Raw genomic sequence first — 14630 nt, 5'->3', positions numbered from 1 at the left:
TCATTTTGTGAATTTAAACATCTGTTGTACAGTATGTTGCTTAGCACAGACAGATTTTAGGAAACAGGCCCTGCACAATGGGGATCCCCTTTGACACATTTTATTTACGTAAAAAACATAAATATTTGTATTGATGACTTTTTGACTGATGACAGACGTTGTTTATTGTGTTTCATTTTGACATCGCTTTTATGTCTCAATTTATCCTCCCAAATACCTCAGTGAACATCTGTTGTTCAGTTCCAAGAAAGCTTTAGATATGGTTTTGAATGGCAAGACAAGTTTTGCCCTAATCTGCCAGTCATATGTGCTTTGCCGACCAACATTGAAGTCTGATGATGGTAGTGCTTTCAGTCGGGAGTTGTGTTTCAGTCGGGCATTTGGTTGTGCTCGGTTGTGCAATGAACTTGTCGTCTTGTTTTGCTGTTTCATTGTGTTCATTTCCACTTCCTCTCAAATCTGTGATTGTTTTCATGCCCAGAAAGATGCCTCTTTTCTGTTTCCTGTAACTTGGCTGCTTCTCCAACTCATTTGAAATTCAAATGATCTCTTTCTCTGTCTGTCTGTCTCTCTCTCTCTCTCTCTCTCTCTCTCTCTCTCTCTCCCTCTCTCCCTCTCCCTCTCTCTCTCTCTCTCTCTCTTTCTTACCCTCTCACTCCCTCTTTGTCAATTTTTTTTAAAACACAAGCCAGTGTGGATGTAAAACCATTTAATCATTTCATCAGTCCAGTGTGGCTGAGCAGTAGTCAGAGGCAGAGCAGAACAGCATGTAGTTGGCCTAAAACGACGTGAATCTGGGTTATTTTTACTGGGATGTGGAGAAAAAAATCTCCTCTCTGCCTTGATAATGAGATGACGATGAGGACCAGCTCCTCTGCCTCTGCGCTGCCATGCACTCCGTTCCCTCGACAATCCCTGTGACACCGATCTCTTTATACTCACCATGCCTGCCTGTCCCATTCCAGCTACTGCAGTTGCCTTGGCTGACTCCAAACTCATCCCCCTAAACCTGCTCTGCTGACTGCCAGGCCTGGCCCAGCTTTGCTACCTTCCCTGTGAGATTTTTTGCAAAACATTCAACCACTCTGACAGCTGCATGAATTCACCTTGCCTTTGGTTTATTTTCATACATTTACATTTAGTCATTTAGCAGACGCTCTTATCCAGAGCGACTTACAGTAAGTACAGGGACATTCCCCCGAGGCAAGTAGGGTGAAGTGCCTTGCCCAAGGACACAACATCATTTTGCACAGCCGGGAATCGAACCAGCGACCCGATTCCCTAACCGCTCAGCCACCTGACTCCCTCATACAGCATGTTCTTTTTCACACTCATATTTTACATTTCTGCCCTTCTCTGACACCGATTCATTGTCTGGCCCAAATAGTGTTATCTTTTTTCCTTTCAAACCTATACGATGCCAATGCGATCATAAAGTTGGGGATGTAGAGAGAGAGAGAGAGTTTTGTATTCAGCCCATCCAGGTTGAGGAACAGCACGTACCCCCAACACAGTTCAGCATTTCCAGCTTTTTCAGTTCTTCATAGTAAAAGCATAATTTTGGTGAGCCCCATATTAATATTTTGAAAAAGTTCAAATTCTGACTTGCATTGGATACAAACATAAGTGTTAATTGGGATATTACGACATCAAAGGCTAAGTGATGTGCAAGCCTCTGTAATCTGTAAATTGCACATAAAAGTCTAGAATTTAAGTGCAAAATTTGAAAATACCTTCAGTTTTATTTAATCCAAACGAATTAAAGTAAATGTAGTTTAATGGGGTATTTGTGGTGGATATGTTTTGCTCTGCAAAGTAGACCTACATTTCATATGGTTTACAGTATATCCAATATTGAATCCATTGAGGAAACACTGAGAAGTTGGAAGACGAGTTGACTTTGTGTCCTTCTCTCCACACTACTATTCATCTCAGCTTTAAACTTAACAGAACCATCCTTCTCCGTCCAGCTCTTAAAGATTAGTAGTGAACAAGATTAATACCCACACAACTTTAATAAAACTTTGGTCCAGGCTCTTAATGTGCATCCCTATCACCGTTACCTCAGTTCCTCTCGTGAATGAACTGCTGTTGAAGAGAACAAAGAACAATCGAGTAGGCACTCCATCCCACCAATCATTACCTCCCCTGAACCTTCTCTGCTTCACCTGGAGTGAGGCTTTGTGCAAGCACGGCATCCATCATCTGGTTAAACTCTTCTCCTCAGATCCGTACTGTTCCTCATAGTTCCGTGGCCACCTGGCCTCATTCTGTGGCTGCATCGATACGTCCTCCAGGCCACACTCATAAATCCTGTCTGGCGAGAGATGCTGTTGGTTTCCGCATGAGGGAGAGGCTGCACAAGCATATTACTCAGAACTGACTCCATTTCTCCTGCTTGCCCCAATATCAAAGCAGGCCGGCACACAAGAACGGAGATGTATTGTGCTTTTCAACATAGCTGTTCATACTCGCGTTGTGATGAAACAAACCCCAAAGACTTTGAAACTATTGAAAACCAACGAGGAAGGCTTTGAAACCTTTGAGAAATGGGAAAGATTCTGAGGCGCCTTACAGCAGTTGGTGTGACAGTTGTAGTACATGTAGTAATGGAGAATGTGTTTTTGACTGAAGTTGGTTTTAAGGTTGACGGTTTCCCCTGCACTGTGATTGGAGGCGGGGCCTTTTACGCTATCAAATCTCCAGAGAGCATTTACAACGCAGACAGACTAGACAGGCACAGGTGAGGCAGATCTAAAGAGGCCTCCTGCAGAAATCGAACGAGAGGCCCAGTCAGCCGTTCATGCTTTCCATTGCCAGAAAACAAAGGATTGAACAATGAATTCCTCTCTTGACGTATGATGACTGGAGAAAGGTGGTTATCCAGACGATCCTGTTCTGCCACAGATAATTCTTGTCCTTCTACGACCTTCACAGTGGAGTGTTCTGGAAGTCTTAGCATCAGACCAGCGCTCCGTTGACAGTTTGATCAAGCTTAATGAATTGAGTGCTCAACTGAAGAGAGACTGCATGGACAGTGCCTTTCCCAAGAGCAGGGAGGGAGGAGGGCGGCAACACTGCAGACTGTGACCAGGTCACACCATGAACTTCTCAAATAATTGCTTTTGCAGTCTGCTTGAGAGGGCACAGGGGGGTTCCTCCCAAAGAAGGCAGTTGAAAAAAAGGGTGGGAAAAAACTGGGTAGAGTCTTCTCATGAAGACTCTACCCAGGAGTAGATGACATTGCCAAAAACACATGGTGACATAAGCAAATTTGTGATGCCATTATCTCCCTCTGTCACCTGTTTACTGCTAAGCTCGATATGGATGTTGTATCATGGACTGGGTTATGTTGACGATACACACTGTTCATTTACACCTAATGTATGATTCTCTCATGATGACTGAATATATGATAAAGAGTGTATTTCACTAAGATGCGGTTGGATCTGTCTGGTATGGATGTATAATTTATACAGTCTCATGTATCTGATACATTTTTTATCAAGTATAGGAGCATCTTACATCTCCATCAGTGGCAAGCGGAAAATGGCAAGACATGTTTTGAAAAATGTAGATGATGAAAAACAGGAGTATGCAGAGTACTGTAAGAAACATATTGTATGTGTGTGGACAGTGGACCTGTCTGTGTCACTAAGTCAAAGAAACCTGGAGGGTGAATCCTAGGGTACTGACTGTCATTTCACCCCAAAACTATTTTCAAACTCTCTAACGGTCCTTCACCTCTTATTACTGTAGCTTTAAGCAACTGAGTACCTGGTACTCACATTGCAGTAGATTTCCATGTCCATTTTTCGAGCCTGGGTCATGTATTCACTCTTCCACAGGCATAGAAATAGCATGTTTTTGCATGACTGGATACTTGGTGAAGCCTGAAATTCATCATGCACAAAACTAAACAGGATAGGCAGGTGAGAGTATGCATGGCAGTCTCTTTGTAATGCTGGTAGCCTAGAAATATTTATAACAGCATAGAACTGACCCACAAAAAAAAAGGTATCCATCTGGTACCAAGGACTGATTCTGAACTCTAAAAATGTTTGTTGGAGATTTGAGTGTGAAATGACTTAATCAGACAGGTTCCTTCTAAGATTGAATTCTAATGAATGGAAAATGACAATATAACCTTCGTTTTCAATCATCCAAGTTGCTACAGCCAGTAAACGAAAAATGAATCTCCTTTCCTCTGTCTGTCTTTCTGTCTGTCTGTCTGTCTGTCTGTCTGTCTGTCTGTCTGTCGAACACACACACAAAACACAAGCCCACACTCACACACACAGCAACAACACCATGGATGCCAATTTATCAAGTCCCAAGCAGTGGGCAAAGTCGGACATGCAGAGGCAGGCAGCATTACTAATGAAAAATGACGTGTTCGTATGAGTGCTGTCAGGAAAGTGGGTCAGCTTGCTCCTGACCATACAGGTCAAAGTGCCAGACTGGGTGGGTTCCTGATAGACCGATAACTAATGAACCTGCTGGAATGACACTATGGAAGAAAAGTGCATGTAGAGCATGCAAAACGATACAGCAGCCTTTAATTACAAGTAATTCTGCATCCTTGTCTCCCTAGCAAACACTTTGTCTTCAGGAAGGGCATTTTTTGAAGCAAGATGTGTCACATCAGAGCGAAACAGATTGTAATAATAAGACGACTTTGTGTGTATACAATTGGATCAATAAGGCCTTATAAGCCACATGTTATCAGGGAATATAATCATGTGTATCGGGGTTGATAGTCTAGATACATACCTCTGACATGTTGATGAAACGCGGTTCAACATTATTTTATTATTTATCTGGAGGCCTGCAAATCATGAAAGCACAGTTTATGTAAACATGAAAACATGTAGGCTACAAAGGTGTGTATGTTAAGCTTGCAAATCAAAATGTATCTACAAGACAGATCAAAACTGCTTTTTGTTTTGATCCCAGATTTGCCCTCACGCGGGTGTGTTGATATATAGTGTTGATGATGCAGCTGTTTTAGTCCCACTGAGTGGTATAGAAGATGACCAATAATATATGTCAGCACAAAAACATGCAGTACACTTACTAAGTAAATTACCAAGCACCTTAGGTGATTGTCTAGGTATGCAAACAACCCAGATATGCTTCACGTGGGAAATTATATTAATTCCAACAGAGGCCGAGATGAGATGTAAGATAGTGTCTGAAGGCGCCATGGCGCTAAACCAATCAGAGCATGAGAATAATGAAGAACTACAGAAAAAAGCATACCGCCACTGCATTTCATTCACAATACTATTATTATCATATGTTCTGTCATAATGTCTAGTATAATTCAAATGTCCAGAGAGGGTTATGTTGCTAACATGTAAGTAGTAGTTTTTAATCCAGGGCTAAAGAATTGTTCAAATTAGGTGTAAACTGTAAAGTCAGTGCTATGTAGATTATTCTCTGTGTTGTAAATGGCCATTGAATTGCAATGGAAAAGGAACTTAGCCAAATTCTACAGTCATTGATCTTTCTTGTTGCAGAATTGTTAACCCTGATAGCTTCACTTAAAAGAATGGGTCCCAGAAAAGACGGATGGCCCATTTAAAGTTCTTGTGAAGTCCATTTAGGTCAGTAACATCCCTCGTATGTGAAATGAGGGTCTTGCTCAAGTGAGGGAGGTGTGAAAAGTAGTTCCAGACCCTTAATCACATTTAGCAGGATCACAGCCCTAGATGGAGTCAGCCAAAAAAACTGTTCAAACGGAATGTTCTGTGTCACCCCACAGCAAAAAAAAGCAATAAAGAGAAGCCCCAAAAAGTCACCTCATCTTTGAACCTTGTTTCCATTCACCTTTCTTGTCATTGAGCTTGTTTATAGCAGCAGAATCTTGTGAGTCTGGGTCTATAAACCCAGAAACAGAGTGTGAGAGGCACTGGGAGAGGAATTACAGGGAGGAAAAGGTCCAGCCTAGAGCAGCTCTGATTTTGCTCCACCAGAGGGTCACTGATGATATGGATGTTTTCCTCTTCATCACCAAAACGTATTCAATTATACTTGTGCTGAAACAATAACAGTGGGACAATGCAAAGGATACAAACCAGCGGCCATTACAAATGGGGTGCCACTGGTTTGACAAAAAGCATCAGTTTTCAAATAGAGGAATGTGAAGCTCATTTCATATACTGTGAGTCTCCTGTAACTGCATGTTATTTTGATACGTGTAATGGAGAGACATTGTGATTTCCTATCAGCGTTGGTGATATGAATGTGACTGTTCTCTGTTTTGTTTAATGGGAAACTAGATAGGTATATCATCATCTTTCACTTGTGAATTTCAAAAAGCATTACATCATCCATCATACACATCAGACACAATTGAAGTCACAGTTGGCAGCGAATTATAAACATCCCCTCACTTTGCATCACAGATGAGCGACATATGCCACATCTGATCCGATACTAATATAAACATTCAACTGAATAGAGAAAAAAAAGCTTTACCCGCTGGAAGTAATTTCCCCTTTGTTCTTAGAGCAGTATGTTCCATTAGTCTTGGTTTGGAGAATCCTTTCAAGTCATGAAAGGTCAGTCCACCTCACGATGGGGGTGAATGTTTCACCTACAGACAAAATCTATTAATGCACGTACATTGATTAAAGCAGTTGCTCACTTCCTGTGCATTTCCCACAAGGACATCTGCCTTTCCCATTGCAATCACCATAACCATGATTAGGACAATTTTCCATAGCCGCCCCATTTAGAGGAATCTCCAGGAGAGCAGGAGTGACTTGGTGGCTGAGGATGCCACATTGACCTCCTGTTCTCCCAACGCTTAAGCCTTCAGAAAACACATCCTGCTGATGTCAGGAGATTTACACTGAAATGGACAAGGCTCAAAAACAAAAAAACTAAAAGATGGCCACTTTATTGTGATGGTTGTTTTCTATCAGAGTCACATCTGAGATCAAACAGAGATGGGTGGGAGTGGTGACGGAGAGAAAGGGAAGCTTGAAAAGAGAGAGAGAGAGATAGACAGAGAGAGGCATAGAGACAGGTCGGAGGGAGACGATCGATGCAATTTCCAGCACCACGGACAGCGCCACTGTTCCTATTCCAGGCGTTGGGTTGATTCAGTACGATGGACAGCTACAGAGTACGGCCCCGGTGAGAGCATGGAAATACACATAATAAATTTGCACATTTCAATTGTCCATATGACTTTCCATGTGGCAGACAAAGTGTGGGAGATGAAAAGGAACCCATATTCTGCCGCTGGCTTTTGAAGTGCCAGGTTCCCTGAGGAGCTTTGTAATCGGTGGGCGGTGTTGGCTTTGGCGCTTCCCACCAAATCTCAAGGGTCCCCTGTTGCTCCTCCAACAAGCAGTCTTATTGCAAGTGACACAACAAATGTATTACTCACAATAGGCTTGTTGTAACCACCCCCAACCACTTATCTCTCGATGTCAAACGGCTGTAGTCTGACCAGCAGTGGAAGAGGTCCTCTGTGACAACTTAGAACAGGGATTATAGATGACCAATGTGGGCTGCAGCCAGCAGTCAGGTCACTGGAAATCATAAAAGGAAGACAGTAAGTGGACTAATGGATCATACAAGGGCTCAGATGACCGGCTTGACCCTTTCTTTAGATGTAGACTAGATGAAGCAGATGCCATGCAGCTTTTGCATAATCATATATGGAGGGCATGCATTTGGGAGTGTGGGTGAGTGTGTGTGTTTTAACCTTTTAAGGAGTGAGTTCTAAATATTACCGACGCTTCTACCAGAGTGAGTTATTTTTCAAAAACGGAAGCTAGCTAGTTTTAGTTAGCTTCCGTTACCTAGCAACCTAGCATAATACTTGTAGCAATGCTACTACCTGCTAGTGTTACTTGTTAGCTTCCTAATTGTAAATTTTGAAGCCATACTATAGCGTTTGTCATATAGTTTTTGTCTATCGGAAAATAGTCGGTTGGAATGTTCAGAATCACACATGTGCGACGGTACTCTGTGGGGCCCGCTTTCGAACGATCACATATGTGTGACGCTACTCCTTAAAGGGTTAATAAGGCTGTGCTGCTAATCCACACTGATACAGGAAGCCCCCAAGGCTACTGTCAAGGCCGAGAGAGCCTGACCCGTAATCCCAGACAAATTGCATGCACTCTCATCTCATTCCACCTATAATCAATGCAGTGGACACTGCTGGTAGATTTAATCCATTTATCCTCTGAGGACCCTCACAAAGAGCCTTGTGCACCAAAAAGACAATGTTGACAGACCCCGACTTGAAAGAGTGCGATCCTGAGTTTGCAGAAGGTGAACACAATGGACAGATCCGTTTGTGGGTGGGGGATGAAGAAGCTATTGTCCCACAAGCACACAGCAGTGGATGAAGGAGCCTGTTTTCTCTGGATCCACAGACGCCACAGATGTTGGTGTTGATAGCTAGGCCTGGCAAACCTCTGAGGACACTGGGTAAACATATTGTATCTGGATCAGGAACTGAGAAGATGGCGAGGAAGATTACATTGAGGTCAGTGTCAAAGCTGCAAGGGTCAGAGCTGTTCCACCGACATGGAACCGTTTTAGGGTCACTTCAAGAAGTCAGACAAAACAACACATTTTCAAGGCTGCTACCCTGTCTGGAACAATGATTGCTCTCAATCTGCACATCTGTTCTATAGTAGATGGGACAAATCCTCTACCAAAGTCTCAGCCATGGATGGTTTAAACCATATGTTACAGTTTGAGGACTACAGTATGTTTAATTTGACGCCACTGAGAATGGTGGACACTTAAGGGGTTCACAAGTCTTACATTATGCTACTACCCCTTCACACTGTATCTTCATTGAAAATCTAAGGTACATAGCATAGCTGTCATTTGGGCAATAGTCATTTGAATGTGTTATGTAAATTGGAACATAATTTGACTTTAAAAGTGTGGCATTGTCTAACAATACATGCACACACACTGGCAGGCCAGAGATTCATGCCATGCAGTACATCCTCTGTGTTGCTCTACAACATTTTAAATGATCAATGTCTCTTTTCGACCTAATAGTACATTATCGTGTTTACCTTATTGAATCAGTGATCAACAAAATTCAACCTCTAATCTCTCCATGTAAAAGAAAACCCATTTGGGGTCAGGGTAAGAAGTCAGACACATTTGCAGGGTATGTCAGTTGTATCCAAGCAGTTGAACATAAATTCTAATCCAGTTATAATATGCACTGATCCGTATTACAACAATAGAGGAGGAGATTAAACAGCAAGGAGCAATGCATGTTAGAGGACCTCTCCTGTTTGTTTAGACTGCGTCTCCACCCCTCTCCTGACAAGATAAACCCAGAGCAGGAAGCTGGACAGGGGATAGTGATGGATAGAGAGTTGGGAGCAGGGGAGAGGCAGGGGGCAGGGTATAGTTAGGTCTTGGTTCTCTTGGTCTCCACACCATCAGACTGCCCACTTCCAGCCAGCGATCTCCAGATGACAAACAACATGTCACAGCTTCAGCCTAAGCAATTGGGTTTTGACTATTTCACTTGTTTGGCAAGGAGTGTACATGCATTGAATATGTCTTCCTTGCCTCGAGGTATCATATTGTATCCTACAATAAATACATAGAAATAAAAACATTCTCAAACTCTCGACACAGTTTCTTCTTGCTTTGGCAAACTGGAGATTCAAATTCTCGCAACAAAGAGGGGTATGTCTTACGTTATACCGTGTTGATTCTTAAAGCACGTTTGCCATCTCAAACTTCAAAGTCTTTGGATGGTGGAGTTTACGGTCATCTGTGAAATTGCATTGACTCACCATACCAAAAACACCTCTGGATATGAGAGGATTTCAACCTCCTCTTGACAGGTTGGCATGATGCCATGACTGCCAACTCATCGCCCTCCTACACATCTATAAACACCCCACACTCTTGATATCATTTACTTCAAGATGAACAGTAAATTGCAAAAACCACAGTGACCAGATGGGGTATGGTGGCGTTTTGTCAGTTGCTCTTCCTTTTTGTACAATTAGTTTTCTGCAGGCGAGCATGAGAGTAGAAACTGAAACAATCAAATTTGATATGTGCATGGAGCCTTAAAGCCATATTCCCTCAAAGAGAAACAAGCAAGCTTATGTCTACACTCTAACGTTAATGATGCCATGTAGACTGCCCTAGTACTAAACAGTAACATGTCCCCCAGCATACTCAATTTGAATGCATGGAACCAATCTAGCCAGAAGTAATAAAACGTTGCATATAATACACTATCATCAATTTTACCATGCAGTTACACACGAAGGGTATTGTGTAAGGTTGTCGTGGGCCGTCAGTTTCTCCTCTATCTGCTCCGTGGCTAAGGAGGCAGGTTGTGTTGTGCCACCTAGGGACAACAACGATCAGTTGTTCTCTATCCCTTTTGAGGCACAGAGCGCAGCAAGCGGATGCACAATTGCAGATGCTGTTTTCTGTGCTTTAAAGATGTCCATGTGACAAATTCATACAGAACGATAGCTTTTAAAAAGCCCAAATGGATTGTTGCGTCTCGTCTAGCTTGCGTTCTAGCCGTTTTGAGCCTACTTTTTAACCCGTGAGTGGATACCGACTTTTCAAGGACGATATATAACTATATAATGGACAGAGTAGTGCAAAGGCTATCCTTTCCATGTCTTGTGATGTGATTTTATTTTTATTCACACGTTGAACAAAGTCAAAATTTGAGGAGTCAATATTGCACCCTCGTCTCAAACTGCCCAGCGGTCTACATGCGGTGACATCTGTCATAGACTGAGATGTTTTCATAGTCTCTCGTACCAGATCGAGTGACCAGGACTGTTCGGAAACTCGTTAAAATTTTGGAAATTACACGTTCCTGGAGTAATGGCGAAATAAAAACAAGGATGCCGAAGATGCGCCATCCAGTTGACGGAAAACCGATGTGCAAATGTCTATTATGAGCGGTAAGTAATTACTTACCCCTAGAGAGGTGTTTTTTGTTTGTCTGAATCAAATTTCATAAATAGTCTATAACTCCTTGCAGCGAGTTTAGTTGCGGTGAAAACGTATGCTTAATTGCTCAATACTTTGCATCTTATACTAAAAGCCTACCAGTCGTTCTTGAAAAATGTCTGAACTGAATTGTTGAAGTTGGTATTGACGATTCCGCTGAAAATGTTTTTTATTGAATGTAGAAATCAGGCAACTGCCAATTTATTTTTTTCACCTGCTCCTCCACCCTATGGCACGGTCGTCACATGTAGCTGTCATAAAACATTGTAAATCTATTCAATAAAAATATGATCATGCGCAGGCTAAAACAATATGCTATTTGAATTATTTAATTACATCCACTAATATGTCAGACTTCTTGGTTTAGATGGGGCTCCACTGCAATCGCAAATCTGCCGTTTAATTCCATTACTCGTTTCAATCAAATACTCATTGCAAATAAACGATTGTAAGACCTGTATTTAGTATTTACATGTCAATGTGCAATCACCTTTCTGTCTGCTTAAGCTATCTCAGGATCTAATTCCATCAGATTTTTTGCACACTCGCAAGAAGGACACACCTCAATAAAACATGCACCTGCAATAATACACTTTGGTCACACATTATTGCCTGCAATTGACACACGAATTGCTGCTCATTAGAAAATGCGCATCAGCAATATGATATCCATGAGATGGGGCAAACTAGAACAGGCGCCATGCAGATATGCCTGGTAATTGGTAGTATATTCCTCAAGTCACACCTTGAAGAACAGACCAGGGGAATTTGGATATGGCCCCTGTGTTTCTAATGCCGCATGCGTAACGTTGAGATGTGTTGTGAAGAGTTTCCTTGCATTTATTATAGCATACCCCCTTGGAGGTGAGGGTTTATAGGCTAGTAGCCTTTTGAGTTTCAGGATAAAAAATACAGATTGTTTGGCCCCAAAACACCATGGCCTTTGCCGTTGAGCTCAGTGCATCTAAACCAGGTGACACAGTAGGATTGCAGGGCTTTAGAGGTTACTGACCTTGTCTTTTTAGTAGAGACTTAAACTCAAGACAAAAGTGAAAGGGAGTGACATGATTAAGGAAAATAAACTGAGTTGATACCAGTGTGAAACTATTCCCTTTGTCGGTCAGCCAGACCTGTGAAACTACACAACCCAGCTACATGCCATCCTTAAGACATGGGAAGGTAACCCTGTCTTTACTGTAGCTGTTCAAGACACTATCAGGTGGCAGGCTAGCAAAACCTGTAGCACCAACCTCACTGTCTGCTGTTTAAGAGATGGCCTTTGGCTCACAAGGATTAGAGACCTGTCCCTAATTGACTTACTGTTAACTCTTTCACACCCCACAAATACACACCCATGGGTTTCTGTCACAGGGTAATGTTGGCTCCACAGATCACAAGTCAGTCAGCACGTTAGGACTGAGGGAGTGCCATGGCCCGCTCATCCATTTGCAGTAAAGAGTTTGAGGGTCTGTCCTTCTCTCTTATCCCACACTGTTCGGTGTATAAAACAAATGCTTGGACATGTGCCAGTGAAACTGCTAATCTCTTTGTAATCACAGATTAAATCCCCCTTCTGCTTTGAAGGGGTGGTTTCACCACTGCAGGAAGCTAAATGGAATGTGGACATGAATTCCTGCAACAGATATATAGTTTATATATATACTGTATATATGTGTGTGCGTGTGCGTGACATATTACACACACGTGTCAGGAGGAAATAGCAGGAGAACACATTCAAAAGATCAGGGGAAAGGTATTTTTAAAACTGTATTGTTGAGCAGTAATTGGGACACTGACATGATGAGGTGGTTTGTCAGCATCTGATATTCACATTATTCTCTCCCCTCCTGAGGGATTGGATAAATACACTGGTTTGTATGCAGTCCTCTTTTCCTTCAGTAATTGTATTCAAATGACAATATTAAAGCCTGTCTCATGAGCATACTTGATCCCCAGTGCGTACACATTTGTCATTATTGGTCTTTTTACGTTAAATATCCTGTGGATTGGTTGGCGCCAAGGCAGGTCTTTGGGCTCTCAAATAATACCGGCCTAAGCAGCCCCTGGGCCTTTCAGCGGATCTGCTAGCTATAAATAATGGCACATATGTCACCATGCTCCTAGCTGACGCACTCTAAGCCCCATCCTTAGCTGCACAGAAGCCCACAGAGAGCTCAGCGCTGTGTCGTCTGACTGAGTGGCTGAACAGCGGGCAATCCAGAGTGCAAGGAGAGTGAAGGCAGGCCTCAGGCACGCCTCACGTTATGTCTTCATCCCTCTAATCATCTTAGCCATCATAGCTTTGTTACTATCACTGTCTGCAACCATGTGTGCCTCCATTCTCACTGAACTTGGACACTTGGCTAGCAGCCTTTTGACCTGGCAGGAAAAGAAGGGCATTATTATATTATTTGGCCTAAATTATTTCTGACTTTGCAGGCCCTCAGGATCGGAAGCTTACCAGCATCACCTCGGGACCAATAAATACTGGTTGCTGAGCAGGATATCCATTGTAATAACCGTGCAGTCTTTAACAGCAGCTATAGGGACACATAAACTACTTGCTTTACTACCAGCATGCCTGACATCATGTGCATTATGGGAAAACAAACTTGAAACTGCACATTTACAAGCCAGTTGTTCTTGTTAACATTCATATTCCCACCAGTGTTTTACCAAGTAAAACACTAGCAAGTTAATTTCCATATTCCTGGTACAGCCAAGATAATAAAACAAAAACACAACAGTGTTCGGTCATAAACAACACATAGCAACATTGTTTGTTTTCTCTTGATGGCTGATATAAAGCCAGCTTACAAATCCTTTGATACATCTGATACATTTGTGTCTACAATACACATGCAGGATTCAATATGTTTATTATGGATTCAATATGTTTATTATGGATTCAATATGTTTATTATGTTTACTGTATGCACCTGCCCACCAAAGTAAATTCCTTGTTTGTGAACACTCACTTGGCGATTAAACCCAATTCTGATTCTGTCGATCATTAGTAGGCAGAAGTGCAGCATGTTGCAACAAACAAGTCTTTTGTACAGAAATTGGGGCCACTGATTGAAGGTTGTGTCTATTATCTGGGAAGAGAGCCTTCTACAGAAGTCAAAGTGTTTTGTCTGTGGCTTTTCACAGCCTAGCTTTGGCTTGAATACAGTAAATCTTGCTCCAGTTCAGAGTTTGGACTCTGTGTGATGGGAAGAGGGTATTCCCTGTAACTGCCAGTGAGGAGTCAGCCGGCATGTCAATCACTGATTCCCAGCGTCAGCCTGAAGGCTCAAGAGATGAAGAGCTGCGCTGGGCCCCAAGCATCCTCACATACAGCCCCGTCTTCCTGACTGATTCCACATGTCAGACAAGACTGGGGTGTCATTTGTTGGTCCAGATACGGCCATGTCCCCTCGTTTGCCATTGTTTCTGTCCTTGGACAAGAATCCCTGAAGCTACGGTTAGACACTGGTGCCTGCCAATATCTCCAACTACCTTTTTTTCAAGAAAATCACCAGGATACCGTCTGTTGTGTGTTAGTTGGGTAGTGTTCAGAGGCGGTGTTCATGCCGCACAGAGCAGCGGGGGACCGCTGCAGGAGAGGGGGAAGTCACATGTTATGAGTC

General features: G+C 42.6%; 1 protein-coding gene and 1 long non-coding RNA gene across 3 annotated transcripts in view; one reads left to right on the top strand and one right to left on the bottom strand.

Moving 5' to 3' along the window:
* LOC134024484 (actin, alpha cardiac muscle 1-like) overlaps nucleotides 1-14630 on the bottom strand; it is a 190608-nt gene that overhangs the window by 143900 nt on the left and 32078 nt on the right. The gene's annotated exons all lie outside the window — the stretch shown is intronic.
* The window catches only part of LOC134024485 (uncharacterized), a 29743-nt gene continuing 25525 nt past the window's right edge, over nucleotides 10413-14630 (top strand). Inside the window, exon 1 of the long non-coding RNA XR_009930889.1 lies at nucleotides 10413-10949. This is a non-coding gene — a long non-coding RNA (uncharacterized LOC134024485). The remainder of the gene's footprint in view (nucleotides 10950-14630) is intronic.

The sequence above is a fragment of the Osmerus eperlanus genome, chromosome 8 (assembly GCF_963692335.1).
Source record: "Osmerus eperlanus chromosome 8, fOsmEpe2.1, whole genome shotgun sequence".
Classification (NCBI taxonomy): Eukaryota; Metazoa; Chordata; class Actinopteri; order Osmeriformes; family Osmeridae; genus Osmerus; species Osmerus eperlanus.
Note: the sequence above shows the minus strand (reverse complement) of the source record. Positions and strands in the feature narration are given on the sequence as shown.